Genomic DNA, 13,271 nt, shown 5'->3' on the forward strand with positions numbered 1-13,271 from the left:
CCAAAGCTTTTCTCCTGGGAGCGGCATTCTGGCAGCAGCGGCAGCGGTAGTTGCACGTCGGGCCTAAGGAAATCGTCTTGCACTTTACAGATACGCAAACTGGCTATCTGGAATCCATCGTCCACAGCGTGGCAATCACTGGACAAAGACGCTGCCTTCAAGCACTGTAATCGGATTGCGACAACGAGCATGACGACAGACAGCACGTGACCGCCACACGGGTTATAAAGCCAACGCTGTTCTCCTGGGAGCGGCATTCTGGCAGCGGCGGCAGCGGTAGCTGCACGTCGGGCCTAAAGAAATTGTCTTGCACTTTACACATGCGCACCCTGGCTATTTGGGATCCATCGTCCACAGCGTGGCGATCACTGGACAAAGACGCGGCCTTCAAGCACTGTCATCGGAATGGGACAACGAGCATGGCGACAGACAGCACGTGACCGCCACACGGGTTGTAAAGCCAATGCTGTTCTCCTGGGAGCGGCATTCTGGCAGCAGCGGCAGCGGTAGTTGCACGTCGGGCCTAAAGATATCGTCTTGCACTTTACACATTCGCACCCTGGCTATCTGTATTCCATCGTCCACAGCGTGGCAATCACTGGACAAAGACGCTGCCTTCAAGCGGTGTCATCAGATTCGGACAACGAGCAAGACGACAGACCGCACGTGACCGCCACACGGGCTATAAAGCCAACGCTGTTCGCCTGGGAGCGGCATTCTGGCAGCAGCGGCAGCGGTAGTTGCACGTCGGTCCTAAAGAAATCGTCTTGCCCTTTACAGATACGCGCCCTGGCTATCTGGAATCTATCGTCCACACCGTGGCAATCACTGGACAAAGACGCTGCCTTCAAGCACTGTCATCGGATTGGGACAACGAGCATGACGACAGACAGCACGTGACCGCCACAGGGGTTATAACCCCAACGCTGTTGTCCTGGGAGCGGCATTCTGGCAGCAGCGGCAGCGGTAGTTGCACTTTGGGCCTAAAGAAATCGTCTTGCACTTTACACATACGCACCCTGGCTATCTGTATTCCATCGTCCACAGCGTGGCAATCACTGGACAAAGACGCTGCCTTCAAGCACTGTCATCGGATTGGGACAACCAGCATGACGACAGACAGCAGGTGACCGCCGCACGGGTTATGAAGCCAACGCTGTTCTCCTGGGAGCGGCATTCTGGCAGCAGCGGCAGCGGTAGTTGCACGTCGGGCCTAAAGAAATCGTCTTGCACTTTACAGATACGCACCCTGGCTATCTGGGATCCATCGTCCACAGCGTGGCAATCACTGGACAAAGACGCGGCCTTCAAGCACTGTCATCGGATTGGGACAACAAGCATGACGACAGACAGCACGTGTCCGCCACACGGGTTATAAAGCCAACGCTGTTGTCCTGGGAGCGGCATTCTGGCAGCAGCGGCCGCGGTAGTTGCACGTCGGGCCTAAAGAAATCGTCTTGCACTTTGCACATACGCACCCTGGCTATCTGGAATCTATCGTCCACAGCGTGGCAATCACTGGACAAAGGCGCTGCCTTCAAGCACTGTCATCGGATCGGGACAACGAGCATGAGGACAGACAGCACGTGACCGCCAAACGGGATATAAAGCCAACGCAGTTCTCCTGGGAGCGGCATTCTGGCAGCAGCGGCAGCGGTAGTTGCACGTCGTGCCTGAAGAAATCGTCTTGAACTTTACACATACGCACCCTGGCTATCTGTATTCCATCGTCCACAGCGTGGCAATCACTGGACAAAGACGCTGCCTTCAAGCACTGTCATCGGATTGGGACAACGAGCATGACGACAGACAGCACGTGACCGCCACACGGGTTATGAAGCCAACGCTGTTCTCCTGGGAGCGGCATTCTGGCAGCCGCGGCAGCGGTAGTTGCACGTCGGGCCTAAGGAAATCGTCTTGCACTTTACAGATACGCACACTGGCTATCTGGAATCCATCGTCCACAGCGTGGCAATCACTGGACAAAGACGCTGCCTTCAAGCACTGTCATCGGATTGGGACAACGAGCATGACGACAGACAGCACGTGACCGCCACACGGGTTATAAAGCCAACGCTGTTCTCCTGGGAGCGGCATTCTTGCAGCAGCGGCAGCGGTAGTTGCACGTCGGGCCTAAAGAAATCGTCTTGCACTTTACACATACGCACCCTGGCTATCTTTATTCCATCGCCCACAACGTGGCAATCACTGGACAAAGACGCTGCCTTCAAGCACTGTCATCGGATTGGGACAACCAGCATGACGACAGACAGCACGTGACCGCCACACGGGTTATGAAGCCAACGCTGTTCTCCTGGGAGCGGCATTCTGGCAGCAGCGGCAGCGGTAGTTGCACGTCTTGCCTAAAGAAATCGTCTTGCACTTTATACATACGCACCCTGGCTATCTGGGATCCATCGTCCACAGCGTGGCAATCACTGGACAAAGGCGCTGCCTTCAAGCACTGTCATCGGATCGGGAAAACGAGCATGAGGACAGACAGCACGTGACCGCCACACGGGATATAAAGCCAACGCAGTTCTCCTGGGAGTGGCATTCTGGCAGAAGCGGCAGCGGTAGTTGCACGTCGGGCCTAAAGAAATCGTCTTGCACTTTACAGATACGCACACTGGCTATCTGTACTCCATCGTCCACAGCATGGCAATCACTGGACAAAGACGCTGCCTTCAAGCACTGTCATCGGATTGGGACAACGAGCATGACGACAGACAGCACGTGACCGCCACACGGGTTATAAAGCCAACGCTGTTCTCCTGGGAGCGGCATTCTGGCAGCAGCGGCAGCGGTAGTTACACGTCGGGCCTAAAGAAATCGTCTTGCACTTTACAGATACGCAAACTGGCTATCTGGAATCCATCGTCCACAGCGTGGCAATCACTGGACAAAGACGCTGCCTTCAAGCACTGTAATCGGATTGCGACAACGAGCATGACGACAGACAGCACGTGACCGCCACACGGGTTATAAAGCCAACGCTGTTCTCCTGGGAGCGGCATTCTGGCAGCAGCGGCAGCGGTAGTTGCACGTCGGGCCTAAAGAAATCGTCTTGCACTTTACAGATACGCACCCTGGCTATCAGGAATCCATCGTACACAGCGTGGCAATCACTGGACAAAGATGCTGCCTTCAAGCACTCTCATAAGATTGGGACAACGAGCATGACGACAGACAGCACGTGACAACTACACGGGTTATAAAGCCAAAGCTTTTCTCCTGGGAGCGGCATTCTGGCAGCAGCGGCAGCGGTAGTTGCACGTCGGGCCTAAGGAAATCGTCTTGCACTTTACAGATACGCAAACTGGCTATCTGGAATCCATCGTCCACAGCGTGGCAATCACTGGACAAAGACGCTGCCTTCAAGCACTGTAATCGGATTGCGACAACGAGCATGACGACAGACAGCACGTGACCGCCACACGGGTTATAAAGCCAACGCTGTTCTCCTGGGAGCGGCATTCTGGCAGCAGCGGCAGCGGTAGCTGCACGTCGGGCCTAAAGAAATTGTCTTGCACTTTACACATGCGCACCCTGGCTATTTGGGACCCATCGTCCACAGCGTGGCGATCACTGGACAAAGACGCGGCCTTCAAGCACTGTCATCGGAATGGGACAACGAGCATGGCGACAGACAGCACGTGACCGCCACACGGGTTGTAAAGCCAATGCTGTTCTCCTGGGAGCGGCATTCTGGCAGCAGCGGCAGCGGTAGTTGCACGTCGGGCCTAAAGATATCGTCTTGCACTTTACACATTCGCACCCTGGCTATCTGTATTCCATCGTCCACAGCGTGGCAATCACTGGACAAAGACGCTGCCTTCAAGCACTGTCATCGGATTGGGACAACGAGCATGACGACAGACAGCACGTGACCGCCACAGGGGTTATAACCCCAACGCTGTTGTCCTGGGAGCGGCATTCTGGCAGCAGCGGCAGCGGTAGTTGCACTTTGGGCCTAAAGAAATCGTCTTGCACTTTACACATACGCACCCTGGCTATCTGTATTCCATCGTCCACAGCGTGGCAATCACTGGACAAAGACGCTGCCTTCAAGCACTGTCATCGGATTGGGACAACCAGCATGACGACAGACAGCACGTGACCGCCGCACGGGTTATGAAGCCAACGCTGTTCTCCTGGGAGCGGCATTCTGGCAGCAGCGGCAGCGGTAGTTGCACGTCGGGCCTAAAGAAATCGTCTTGCACTTTACAGATACGCACCCTGGCTATCTGGGATCCATCGTCCACAGCGTGGCAATCACTGGACAAAGACGCGGCCTTCAAGCACTGTCATCGGATTGGGACAACAAGCATGACGACAGACAGCACGTGTCCGCCACACGGGTTATAAAGCCAACGCTGTTGTCCTGGGAGCGGCATTCTGGCAGCAGCGGCCGCGGTAGTTGCACGTCGGGCCTAAAGAAATCGTCTTGCACTTTGCACATACGCACCCTCGCTATCTGGAATCTATCGTCCACAGCGTGGCAATCACTGGACAAAGGCGCTGCCTTCAAGCACTGTCATCGGATCGGGACAACGAGCATGAGGACAGACAGCACGTGACCGCCAAACGGGATATAAAGCCAACGCAGTTCTCCTGGGAGCGGCATTCTGGCAGCAGCGGCAGCGGTAGTTGCACGTCGTGCCTGAAGAAATCGTCTTGAACTTTACACATACGCACCCTGGCTATCTGTATTCCATCGTCCACAGCGTGGCAATCACTGGACAAAGACGCTGCCTTCAAGCACTGTCATCGGATTGGGACAACGAGCATGACGACAGACAGCACGTGACCGCCACACGGGTTATGAAGCCAACGCTGTTCTCCTGGGAGCGGCATTCTGGCAGCAGCGGCAGCGGTAGTTGCACGTCGGGCCTAAAGAAATCGTCTTGCACTTTACAGACACGCACCCTGGCTATTTGGGATCCATCGTCCACAGCGTGGCGATCACTGGACAAAGACGCGGCCTTCAAACACTGTCATCGGAATGGGACAACGAGCATGGCGACAGACAGCACGTGACCGCCACACGGGTTGTAAAGCCAACGCTGTTCTCCTGAGAGCGGCATTCTGGCAGCAGCGGCAGCGGTAGTTGCACGTCGGGCCTAAAGATATCGTCTTGCACTTTACACATTCGCACCCTGGCTATCTGTATTCCATCGTCCACAGCGTGGCAATCACTGGACAAAGACGCTGCCTTCAAGCAGTGTCATCAGATTCGGACAACGAGCATGACGACAGACAGCACGTGACCGCCACACGGGCTATAAAGCCAACGCTGTTCGCCTGGGAGCGGCATTCTGGCAGCAGCGGCAGCGGTAGTTGCACGTCGGGTCTAAAGAAATCGTCTTGCACTTTACAGATACGCACCCTGGCTATCTGGAATCTATCGTCCACAGCGTGGCAATCACTGGACAAAGACGCGGCCTTCAAGCACTGTCATTGGAATGGGACAACGAGCATGGCGACAGACAGCACGTGACCGCCACACGGGTTATGAAGCCAACGCTGTTCTCCTGGGAGCGGCATTCTGGCAGCAGCGGCAGCGGTAGTTGCACGTCGGGCCTAAAGAAATCGTCTTGCACTTTACAGATACGCACCCTGGCTATCAGTATTCCATCGTCCACAGCGTGGCGATCACTGGACAAAGGCGCTGCCTTCAAGCACTGTCATCGGATCGGGACAACGAGCATGAGGACAGACAGCACGTGACCGCCACACGGGATATAAAGCCAACGCAGTTCTCCTGGGAGCGGCATTCTGGCAGCAGCGGCAGCGGTAGTTGCACGTCGTGCCTGAAGAAATCGTCTTGAACTTTACACATACGCACCCTGGCTATCTGTATTCCATCGTCCACAGCGTGGCAATCACTGGACAAAGACGCTGCCTTCAAGCACTGTCATCGGATTGGGACAACGAGCATGACGACAGACAGCACGTGACCGCCACACGGGTTATGAAGCCAACGCTGTTCTCCTGGGAGCGGCATTCTGGCAGCAGCGGCAGCGGTAGTTGCACGTCGGGCCTAAGGAAATCGTCTTGCACTTTACAGATACGCACCCTGGCTATTTGGGATCCATCGTCCACAGCGTGGCGATCACTGGACAAAGACGCGGCCTTCAAGCACTGTCATCGGAATGGGACAACGAGCATGGCGACAGACAGCACGTGACCGCCACACGGGTTGTAAAGCCAACGCTGTTCTCCTGGGAGCGGCATTCTGGCAGCAGCGGCAGCGGTAGTTGCACGTCGGGCCTAAGGATATCGTCTTGCACTTTACACATTCGCACCCTGGCTATCTGTATTCCATCGTCCACAGCGTGGCAATCACTGGACAAAGACACTGCCTTCAAGCAGTGTCATCAGATTCGGACAACGAGCATGACGACAGACAGCACGTGACCGCCACACGGGCTATAAAGCCAACGCTGTTCGCCTGGGAGCGGCATTCTGGCAGCAGCGGCAGCGGTAGTTGCACGTCGGGCCTAAAGAAATCGTCTTGCACTTTACAGATACGCACCCTGGCTATCTGTACTCCATCGTCCACAGCATGGCAATCACTGGACAAAGACGCTGCCTTCAAGCACTGTCATCGGATTGGGACAACAAGAGACGACAGACAGCCCGTGACCGCCACACGGGTTATAACCCCAACGCTGTTGTCCTGGGAGCGGCATTCTGGCAGCAGCGCAGCGGTAGTTGCACGTCGGTCTAAAGAAATCGTCTTGCACTTTACAGATACGCACCCTGGCTATCTGGGATCCATCGTCCACAGCGTGGCAATCACTGGACAAAGACGCGGCCTTCAAGCACTGTCATCGGATTGGGACAACAATCATGACGACAGACAGCACGTGTCCGCCACACGGGTTATAAAGCCAACGCTGTTGTCCTGGGAGCGGCATTCTGGCAGCAGCGGCCGCGGTAGTTGCACGTAGGGCCTAAAGAAATCGTCTTGCACTTTGCACATACGCACCCTGGCTATCTGTATTCCATCGTCCACATCGTGGCAATCACTGGACAAAGGCGCTGCCTTCAAGCACTGTCATCGGATCGGGACAACGAGCATGAGGACAGACAGCACGTGACCGCCACACGGGATATAAAGCCAACGCAGTTCTCCTGGGAGCGGCATTCTGGCAGCAGCGGCAGCGGTAGTTGCACGTCGGGCCTAAAGAAATCGTCTTGCACTTTACAGATACGCACCCTGGCTATCAGGAATCCATCGTACACAGCGTGGCAATCACTGGACAAAGATGCTGCCTTCAAGCACTCTCATAAGATTGGGACAACGAGCATGACGACAGACAGCACGTGACAACTACACGGGTTATAAAGCCAAAGCTTTTCTCCTGGGAGCGGCATTCTGGCAGCAGCGGCAGCGGTAGTTGCACGTCGGGCCTAAGGAAATCGTCTTGCACTTTACAGATACGCAAACTGGCTATCTGGAATCCATCGTCCACAGCGTGGCAATCACTGGACAAAGACGCTGCCTTCAAGCACTGTAATCGGATTGCGACAACGAGCATGACGACAGACAGCACGTGACCGCCACACGGGTTATAAAGCCAACGCTGTTCTCCTGGGAGCGGCATTCTGGCAGCAGCGGCAGCGGTAGCTGCACGTCGGGCCTAAAGAAATTGTCTTGCACTTTACACATGCGCACCCTGGCTATTTGGGACCCATCGTCCACAGCGTGGCGATCACTGGACAAAGACGCGGCCTTCAAGCACTGTCATCGGAATGGGACAACGAGCATGGCGACAGACAGCACGTGACCGCCACACGGGTTGTAAAGCCAATGCTGTTCTCCTGGGAGCGGCATTCTGGCAGCAGCGGCAGCGGTAGTTGCACGTCGGGCCTAAAGATATCGTCTTGCACTTTACACATTCGCACCCTGGCTATCTGTATTCCATCGTCCACAGCGTGGCAATCACTGGACAAAGACGCTGCCTTCAAGCACTGTCATCGGATTGGGACAACGAGCATGACGACAGACAGCACGTGACCGCCACAGGGGTTATAACCCCAACGCTGTTGTCCTGGGAGCGGCATTCTGGCAGCAGCGGCAGCGGTAGTTGCACTTTGGGCCTAAAGAAATCGTCTTGCACTTTACACATACGCACCCTGGCTATCTGTATTCCATCGTCCACAGCGTGGCAATCACTGGACAAAGACGCTGCCTTCAAGCACTGTCATCGGATTGGGACAACCAGCATGACGACAGACAGCACGTGACCGCCGCACGGGTTATGAAGCCAACGCTGTTCTCCTGGGAGCGGCATTCTGGCAGCAGCGGCAGCGGTAGTTGCACGTCGGGCCTAAAGAAATCGTCTTGCACTTTACAGATACGCACCCTGGCTATCTGGGATCCATCGTCCACAGCGTGGCAATCACTGGACAAAGACGCGGCCTTCAAGCACTGTCATCGGATTGGGACAACAAGCATGACGACAGACAGCACGTGTCCGCCACACGGGTTATAAAGCCAACGCTGTTGTCCTGGGAGCGGCATTCTGGCAGCAGCGGCCGCGGTAGTTGCACGTCGGGCCTAAAGAAATCGTCTTGCACTTTGCACATACGCACCCTCGCTATCTGGAATCTATCGTCCACAGCGTGGCAATCACTGGACAAAGGCGCTGCCTTCAAGCACTGTCATCGGATCGGGACAACGAGCATGAGGACAGACAGCACGTGACCGCCAAACGGGATATAAAGCCAACGCAGTTCTCCTGGGAGCGGCATTCTGGCAGCAGCGGCAGCGGTAGTTGCACGTCGTGCCTGAAGAAATCGTCTTGAACTTTACACATACGCACCCTGGCTATCTGTATTCCATCGTCCACAGCGTGGCAATCACTGGACAAAGACGCTGCCTTCAAGCACTGTCATCGGATTGGGACAACGAGCATGACGACAGACAGCACGTGACCGCCACACGGGTTATGAAGCCAACGCTGTTCTCCTGGGAGCGGCATTCTGGCAGCAGCGGCAGCGGTAGTTGCACGTCGGGCCTAAGGAAATCGTCTTGCACTTTACAGATACGCACCCTGGCTATTTGGGATCCATCGTCCACAGCGTGGCGATCACTGGACAAAGACGCGGCCTTCAAGCACTGTCATCGGAATGGGACAACGAGCATGGCGACAGACAGCACGTGACCGCCACACGGGTTGTAAAGCCAACGCTGTTCTCCTGGGAGCGGCATTCTGGCAGCAGCGGCAGCGGTAGTTGCACGTCGGGCCTAAGGATATCGTCTTGCACTTTACACATTCGCACCCTGGCTATCTGTATTCCATCGTCCACAGCGTGGCAATCACTGGACAAAGACACTGCCTTCAAGCAGTGTCATCAGATTCGGACAACGAGCATGACGACAGACAGCACGTGACCGCCACACGGGCTATAAAGCCAACGCTGTTCGCCTGGGAGCGGCATTCTGGCAGCAGCGGCAGCGGTAGTTGCACGTCGGGCCTAAAGAAATCGTCTTGCACTTTACAGATACGCACCCTGGCTATCTGTACTCCATCGTCCACAGCATGGCAATCACTGGACAAAGACGCTGCCTTCAAGCACTGTCATCGGATTGGGACAACAAGAGACGACAGACAGCCCGTGACCGCCACACGGGTTATAACCCCAACGCTGTTGTCCTGGGAGCGGCATTCTGGCAGCAGCGCAGCGGTAGTTGCACGTCGGTCTAAAGAAATCGTCTTGCACTTTACAGATACGCACCCTGGCTATCTGGGATCCATCGTCCACAGCGTGGCAATCACTGGACAAAGACGCGGCCTTCAAGCACTGTCATCGGATTGGGACAACAATCATGACGACAGACAGCACGTGTCCGCCACACGGGTTATAAAGCCAACGCTGTTGTCCTGGGAGCGGCATTCTGGCAGCAGCGGCCGCGGTAGTTGCACGTAGGGCCTAAAGAAATCGTCTTGCACTTTGCACATACGCACCCTGGCTATCTGTATTCCATCGTCCACATCGTGGCAATCACTGGACAAAGGCGCTGCCTTCAAGCACTGTCATCGGATCGGGACAACGAGCATGAGGACAGACAGCACGTGACCGCCACACGGGATATAAAGCCAACGCAGTTCTCCTGGGAGCGGCATTCTGGCAGCAGCGGCAGCGGTAGTTGCACGTCGTGCCTGAAGAAATCGTCTTGAACTTTACACATACGCACCCTGGCTATCTGTATTCCATCGTCCACAGCGTGGCAATCACTGGACAAAGACGCTGCCTTCAAGCACTGTCATCGGATTGGGACAACGAGCATGACGACAGACAGCACGTGACCGCCACACGGGTTATGAAGCCAACGCTGTTCTCCTGGGAGCGGCATTCTGGCAGCAGCGGCAGCGGTAGTTGCACGTCGGGCCTAAGGAAATCGTCTTGCACTTTACAGATACGCAAACTGGCTATCTGGAATCCATCGTCCACAGCGTGGCAATCACTGGACAAAGACGCTGCCTTCAAGCACTGTAATCGGATTGCGACAACGAGCATGACGACAGACAGCACGTGACCGCCACACGGGTTATAAAGCCAACGCTGTTCTCCTGGGAGCGGCATTCTGGCAGCAGCGGCAGCGGTAGCTGCACGTCGGGCCTAAAGAAATTGTCTTGCACTTTACACATGCGCACCCTGGCTATTTGGGACCCATCGTCCACAGCGTGGCGATCACTGGACAAAGACGCGGCCTTCAAGCACTGTCATCGGAATGGGACAACGAGCATGGCGACAGACAGCACGTGACCGCCACACGGGTTGTAAAGCCAATGCTGTTCTCCTGGGAGCGGCATTCTGGCAGCAGCGGCAGCGGTAGTTGCACGTCGGGCCTAAGGATATCGTCTTGCACTTTACACATTCGCACCCTGGCTATCTGTATTCCATCGTCCACAGCGTGGCAATCACTGGACAAAGACACTGCCTTCAAGCAGTGTCATCAGATTCGGACAACGAGCATGACGACAGACAGCACGTGACCGCCACACGGGCTATAAAGCCAACGCTGTTCGCCTGGGAGCGGCATTCTGGCAGCAGCGGCAGCGGTAGTTGCACGTCGGGCCTAAAGAAATCGTCTTGCACTTTACAGATACGCACCCTGGCTATCTGTACTCCATCGTCCACAGCATGGCAATCACTGGACAAAGACGCTGCCTTCAAGCACTGTCATCGGATTGGGACAACAAGAGACGACAGACAGCCCGTGACCGCCACACGGGTTATAACCCCAACGCTGTTGTCCTGGGAGCGGCATTCTGGCAGCAGCGCAGCGGTAGTTGCACGTCGGTCTAAAGAAATCGTCTTGCACTTTACAGATACGCACCCTGGCTATCTGGGATCCATCGTCCACAGCGTGGCAATCACTGGACAAAGACGCGGCCTTCAAGCACTGTCATCGGATTGGGACAACAATCATGACGACAGACAGCACGTGTCCGCCACACGGGTTATAAAGCCAACGCTGTTGTCCTGGGAGCGGCATTCTGGCAGCAGCGGCCGCGGTAGTTGCACGTAGGGCCTAAAGAAATCGTCTTGCACTTTGCACATACGCACCCTGGCTATCTGTATTCCATCGTCCACATCGTGGCAATCACTGGACAAAGGCGCTGCCTTCAAGCACTGTCATCGGATCGGGACAACGAGCATGAGGACAGACAGCACGTGACCGCCACACGGGATATAAAGCCAACGCAGTTCTCCTGGGAGCGGCATTCTGGCAGCAGCGGCAGCGGTAGTTGCACGTCGTGCCTGAAGAAATCGTCTTGAACTTTACACATACGCACCCTGGCTATCTGTATTCCATCGTCCACAGCGTGGCAATCACTGGACAAAGACGCTGCCTTCAAGCACTGTCATCGGATTGGGACAACGAGCATGACGACAGACAGCACGTGACCGCCACACGGGTTATGAAGCCAACGCTGTTCTCCTGGGAGCGGCATTCTGGCAGCAGCGGCAGCGGTAGTTGCACGTCGGGCCTAAAGAAATCGTCTTGCACTTTACAGATACGCACCCTGGCTATTTGGGATCCATCGTCCACAGCGTGGCGATCACTGGACAAAGACGCGGCCTTCAAGCACTGTCATCGGAATGGGACAACGAGCATGGCGACAGACAGCACGTGACCGCCACACGGGTTGTAAAGCCAACGCTGTTCTCCTGGGAGCGGCATTCTGGCAGCAGCGGCAGCGGTAGTTGCACGTCGGGCCTAAAGATATCGTCTTGCACTTTACACATTCGCACCCTGGCTATCTGTATTCCATCGTCCACAGCGTGGTAATCACTGGACAAAGACACTGCCTTCAAGCAGTGTCATCAGATTCGGACAACGAGCATGACGACAGACAGCACGTGACCGCCACACGGGCTATAATGCCAACGCTGTTCGCCTGGGAGCGGCATTCTGGCAGCAGCGGCAGCGGTAGTTGCACGTCGGGTCTAAAGAAATCGTCTTGCACTTTACAGATACGCACCCTGGCTATCTGGAATGTATCGTCCACAGCGTGGCAATCACTGGACAAAGACGCTGCCTTCAAGCACTGTCATCGGATTGGGACAACGAGCATGACAACAGACAGCCCATGACCGCCACACGGGTCATAAAGCCAACGCTGTTCTCCTGTGAGCGGCATTCTGGCAGCAGCGGCAGCGGTAGTTGCACGTCGGTCCTAAAGAAATCGTCTTGCCCTTTACAGATACGCGCCCTGGCTATCTGGAATCTATCGTCCACACCGTGGCAATCACTGGACAAAGACGCTGCCTTCAAGCACTGTCATCGGTTTGGGACAACGAGCATGACGACAGACAGCACGTGACCGCCACACGGGTTATAACCCCAACGCTGTTGTCCTGGGAGCGGCATTCTGGCAGCAGCGGCAGCGGTAGTTGCACGTCGGGCCTAAAGAAATCGTCTTGCACTTTACACATACGCACCCTGGCTATCTGTATTCCATCGTCCACAGCGTGGCAATCACTGGACAAAGACGCTGCCTTCAAGCACTGTCATCGGATTGGGACAACCAGCATGACGACAGACAGCACGTGACCGCCGCACGGGTTATGAAGCCAGCGCTGTTCTCCTGGGAGCGGCATTCTGGCAGCAGCGGCAGCGGTAGTTGCACGTCGGGCCTAAAGAAATCGTCTTGCACTTTACAGATACGCACCCTGGCTATCTGGGATCCATCGTCCACAGCGTGGCAATCACTGGACAAAGACGCGGCCTTCAAGCACTGTCATCG

This window comes from Amblyomma americanum, chromosome 3 (genome assembly GCF_052857255.1).
Source record: "Amblyomma americanum isolate KBUSLIRL-KWMA chromosome 3, ASM5285725v1, whole genome shotgun sequence".
Classification (NCBI taxonomy): Eukaryota; Metazoa; Arthropoda; class Arachnida; order Ixodida; family Ixodidae; genus Amblyomma; species Amblyomma americanum.